The sequence below is a fragment of the Calliphora vicina genome, chromosome 3, assembly GCF_958450345.1.
Source record: "Calliphora vicina chromosome 3, idCalVici1.1, whole genome shotgun sequence".
In the NCBI taxonomy this organism is placed as follows: domain Eukaryota; kingdom Metazoa; phylum Arthropoda; class Insecta; order Diptera; family Calliphoridae; genus Calliphora; species Calliphora vicina.
The window spans coordinates 100385991-100391990 of record NC_088782.1 but is presented as its reverse complement, the minus strand read 5'-3'; positions in this window follow the sequence as shown (position 1 = coordinate 100391990).

Here is a 6000-nt window from a genome sequence, read left to right as displayed (position 1 = left end):
ATTAAATTTTCAAAACATAATAACCAAAATTTTTAATTTTTCCAAAAAAAAACGTTTGAATCAAATTTCCAAAGCATACATGTTAACAAAAATTTTCAAAATTTTAAATTTATAAAGTAGTGTTCAACCAACAACCAATGCCTCACAAAACAGATAAAGTTTGTGAGTTATACTCCCACAAACTGAATCTGAAAAAGGCAGAAAAAAAAAATTTAAAAATATTCACCATCAGATAAAAAAAAAATGTTTAACACCAAATATCCTTTGCGTGATATGTTCCCTTGTTTCCCGAGTCAATATCCTGTAGCTCATAATATACGTGTCCAATTCTGCGCAGTACTTTCGCTTTCATTCCCACCGGAGCAAGCTTTGAATTAAAATATTCCGCCTTTGAACTTTGGTTAAAAGTCCGCCTGTACACATCCTGTCCGGCAGTAAAGTTCTTTGTTCGAGATCTTAGATTGTATATCCTAGCGTTCTTGTCATATGCCTTACGCATATAATTCTTAATTTTATCTCGAATCAAAGAAAATTGGTCTTGTCTTTCTAGGCAAGCGTCAGTGTCTGCTAAAATCTCCAATTTACGTAAAATTTCGTAATCCTTTCCATGAGTCAACATATTCTGTCCGAAAACTATTTGGTATGGTGTGTTGCCGATGGTTTGATGTACACTGTTTCTTAATGAGCAGTTGATACTGGGTATATAGAGATCCCACTCTCTCTGGTCATCCCTAACGTAGCTCCTCAATGCTTCATTAATTGAACGGTTCACCCGTTCGCTAGCATTAGATTGGGGACTATATACAGCAGTCAAAACATGCTCAATGCCATTCTTATTCAAAAATGCTTCAAACTCCTTACTTTTGAATTGAGAACCATTGTCAGAGACAATGGTTTCTGGTACACCATAACAACTAAAAATTTCATTACGTAAATAGTCAATAATGTGTTTTGAAATAAATTTCTTCAGTGGTTTCAAAAACGTAAATTTAGAGAAATGGTCCAAAATTATTAAAATACCAATATTTCCGGATTTAGTTCTGGGTAAGGGTCCAATTAAATCAATGTATAACCGTTGAAAGGGTCTTTCAGTCGTAACCATCTTACCCAATGGTGGTCTCAATGTTGAAGTCGGAGTCTTAGAGGTCTTGCATAATTCGCAATTTAAAATATATGTTTTTACATCCGTTGCAAGTCCTGGCCAAAAGAAATGTCGTCTAATCCGTTCCAAAGTCTTGGCAATACCGCCATGCGCAGAATTGGGTGCATCATGAGCAGAATAAATAACATCATTTCGCAATTCTCTAGGCACAAAAAGTTTCCATGAGTCGGATTCATCCAACTCACCTGACGAAAAATTTACCCTTTTATAAATATATTTATCTACTACCTTGTAGTCAGGAAACTCAGAATCAGAAAAATCTTCGCGTAATCTATTGTATTCATCACTATCAAAAGAAGCTGACTCTAAATCAATAGAAGGTAAGTTATTAATTTCAAGAGCATCAACAAAATTTTCACCCTCGTGCGCACGCGACAAGGTATCTGGAACAATATTGTCCCTTCCGCTACGGTGTTGAATAGAAAAATTAAACCCCTGAAGCTTTAAGGACCACCTCGCCAGCCTACCAGACAGGTCCCTTTGGCCCATAAGCCATTTAAGGCTCGCGTGGTCGGTGACCACAGTAAACTCTTGACCTTCTATATATGGCCTAAATTTCCTAATTGCCATAACCACAGCCAGGCACTCCAGTTCAGTGATCGTGTAATTGCGCTGTGCCTTGTTAAGTTTCTGTGACATGTATGCAATGGGTCGTTCCGTATCATCGTCGTCCTTCTGCGCCAATACTGCACCTATGCCATATGTGCTTGCATCGCATTGTAATATAAAAGGCTTATCATAATTAGGATGCACAAGTAGTGGCGCAGACGTCAGTCTAATTTTTAGTTGATCAAAAGCAACTTGAGCTTCATCAGTCCACTTGAAAGTCTTCTTTTTGGTCAATAATTCCGTTAGTGGGAAAGTTAACGTGGAATAATCCTGTATGAAACGTCGGTACCACCCTGTCATTCCCAAAAATCGTCGTAAATGTCGAATTGACTGTGGTACCGGAAATTCCTGTATTGCCCTAACTTTATCGTTGTCCACTTGTAAAGTCCCGTTCCCTACAACATATCCAAGATATTTCACCTTATTAAGAGCAAAACTGCTCTTTTTGATGTTAATTGTTAAACCTGCCTTCCTCAATTGTGTTGCCACCTCCATCAGATGTGTTAAATGTTCGTCGAAATTGGTCGAAACTATTAAGAGATCGTCTAAGTATACAAAGACATGTGCCTTTAATTTATACGGAATTACTACGTCCATAAGTCTGCACAACGTTTGCGGTGCATTACACAGTCCAAACGGCATTCTTGTAAACTGGTACAATGGCCGATTAGGGACTGTGAAAGCTGTCTTTGGTTTTGAGCTTTCCTCCAGTTTAATTTGCCAAAAGGCATCTTTCAAATCTATCTTTGAAATGCAATAAACTGAAGGAAGTCTCGACAACAGTCCGTCAATGTTCGGTATGGGGTAAGCGTCCTTTACTGTCACAGAATTTAGTTTTCTGCTATCTACACACATCCTCACTTTGTCTGGTTTTATAACCACAACCGTCGGAGAAGACCAAGGAGAGCTAGGCGCTTCCTCGATGACACCAAGGGACAGCATTCTGTCCAATTCAGAACAGAGTTTATTCTCTATCGCAGGAGATATAGGGTAATATCTCTGTTTTATTGGCTTTGCCAAACCCGTATCTATTTGGTGTTCAATGAGAGATGTACACCCTAAACCGTCAGTCTCCGAATTTGGAAAAGAGGCAATCACATTGTTTAACTGTTGTCTTTGTAAAGGTGTTAAAACTAATTTGTCAGGATCAAATTCGTCAAATTCTAAAGCACCGATTTCTGGAACTAAAATTTTCAAACCAAATTCAGTCCAAAAATCGTAGCCACATATAATATCCTGTTGGATAGTTGGAACTATTAAAAATTCTATCTGTTTCGTCAGTTTCTGAAACGTCACTGTCAAGGTTATGGTTCCTAAAATGTTTTGTCGTTGACCGTCTGCAGTCTTTACGTTTCCCTTGCATTTTCTGTAATGTTCCATTGTCAGTACCTCAGACGATAAAGCCCCGCCAATTACACTCTTACTGGCTCCACTGTCCAATAATGCCAAATATCTATTCTCACCTATTCTCAGATTCACAAATGGTCGAGTGTCATCATCTGGTGAAATAATGGGTGATATAATAACGGAACGTAATGATTTCAATTTGCGATAAAAATCGTGTATGCGCACAGTTGAACGTTTCGGTCTTGACTTTCCATTGAAATCCGCAAATATTCGTTCACGAGCCTTATTATATGCTAATAATCTCTCATGGTAGGGTCTCATTAGTGGATGTTTAAGTTTATTATTGTCAGGTATCATTGTAGTCATATCCGAATTAGTATTATATTTGTCCATTTTATCATATCCGGATGTCCGCTTTAGTTCCGACGGACATCCTTCTGTACGTTTCCCTGTGACTTAACACCACATTTGGGACATGATGGTCTATATGTATCCTTTGCGCCACATCCGTAGCAAAATACTCGTCGAACGTCCAAACAATCGTAATAATTGTGACCAGTCTTGTCGCAGTTCCAGCACTTATTATCAGTACGAACTGCACAAATGTCAGAAACAGGAGTTTCTAAAACATTCGTTTCTATATTCGAAAAGTCAATTTCAGATACATGCCCCTTTATTGGTCTTTTAGATTCATGTCCGCGAACGTCTTTTATAAATTTTTCGTGTCGTTTGACCTCACGCCGAAGATGTGCTACATTTGTTATGTCCATATGAATAAGTTCGTGTCTTATCTCATTTCTGAGGTTACGAACAAGAATAGCACATAATTTAGCGTCCGAAATTGGTACCTTCAATCGGTCCGTCATAGCCGAAATGGTGTCATAAAAATCATCAAAGGACTCACCAATACGTTGTTTCCGTCTATGTATGTCCTCCATAACATCAAAGTCATTGTAGTCACCTTTGTACTGTTCGCGCAAGGCATTTGTCAATGAAAACCAATCTAGATCGCTGTCCTGGCGGTGATAACGCCAATACCAGTCCAAGGCCTTGCCGTCAAATAGACCGTGTGCATGTTTGCCCAAGAGTTCAAAGTCACCGTTTAAACTATTAGTCGTCAGTACATTGATTTTATAGATAAAGTCGTCAACAGTCATTTGGTCGTCACATCCGGAAAATTTTACTCTCCAATTACGAATAATGTTGGAAACTTTTTCGCCCACAAAAGGTTCCTGACCATTATTAGTCCTTGGAGAAGAATTGGAAAAGTTAGTGTCATTACGAGGCCGTGAATTCCGAGAATCCACATTGCCACTTAAATTCATATCATGTACTAAAGTTCTAAATTCATTCCTAATAAATTCGGTAATCTCGCCACGAAATGTAACCATTGAATTGGATACCAATTCTATTACTTGCTCCTGATTAACATTGTTATCATTAGCACTCCGATTAACATTCGTTCGAGGTTGTCCCCCCTGAACCGCAGCTTGAGAAGTGCTTGGTCCATCCATGGGAATTGAAAAACTACAATTAATAGGCTCATTTACGTTATTTAAATTATCCATACTCCTCGTAATCGGCATCGTGATTTAAAGATAATACTCAATAAAACAATCAACAAAACTCTATAATTTCACTACTCAGTTAAGGAAAAATAGTAGGTAGTCAACTAATAAAATAATAATAAAACTAATAAACATCATAATATCACCAAGCATCACTACAAAAGATCAAAAAAAAAAAACGAAAAAAAAGTAGTATTAAAATTAAGTATACATTAAACCATGACAGTTTAAAATATAAATCCTAACTTTTGATACCGAAATTAAAATAAATTGAAAGAAAAACAATTAGGTTAGTGCGAGAGTAGGCAATTAGTATGAACCAAAAGCAAAAATCTCATCACAACTCAAACCTATGTTAAATCCTGCAACTAAAGACGAAATTAAACAAAAACTGGTAACTATGTTAGACTTCGCAAGTAAAATTCCCAATATAGATTATCAGAATTAAGAAATCTCAAACAACTCTAACATAAGAACAAAAGAATACAAAATAAAAAAAAAACGTCCCTTATAAAAATTCGGTCAAACATTTTCAACAAAAAAAATGTTAAAATCCAGAATTTTCAAAAGGACATGAAAAGCGAAAAAGAGGGTTTAAAAGTGAAAGTCGAAAAAGTGAAAATAAAAGATTTTAATTTATGAAAGCATCAACATAACAGATGTAATAATGAGAAATAAATTTATATAACATAAAAATGTTAAACGACATATGCTGATGCCCCACGTTGGGCGCCATTTAAATTTATGTAACGAACCTAGCCGCAAGGGCCTAACATTCAAGGGGCTGCTACCTATATATACCGGCCGAGCTCGTGGAAAATGGGGTGGTTCTTTCCCCTATCATGTCAGTTTACGGTACACTACACAATTCAAAAATTAGGTAGCTTTATTCGAAATCGACTATGAAAAGCGAAAATGGGATAGAAATAGAGCGATAGAGAGATAAAGAAAAAACTAAAAAAAAAATAATTTGAGAGAAGCCAGGTTGAAGAGGGATAGGTGTAGTTTCCCCTTCGATATTCAATACCCACCCTAACCATACTATCGTACTATATAATCCTTAGATAGCCCAAAATTGACCTACCTACCAAATGACCTTAACCTTTCATGAAATTAAAAACAATTAAAATTCTAACAAATCATATTGTTATTAACAAATATTAATTTATTATTTATAAATAAAAAAAACATTTAGACAAAAAAAATTGTTATTTTAACTATAAAAGATTTTAAATTAACAAATTTAAACATATGAAAATTAATGAAGAATAAACTGACAAACAACGTGTAAATTCAAAATAATAATGTTAGAAT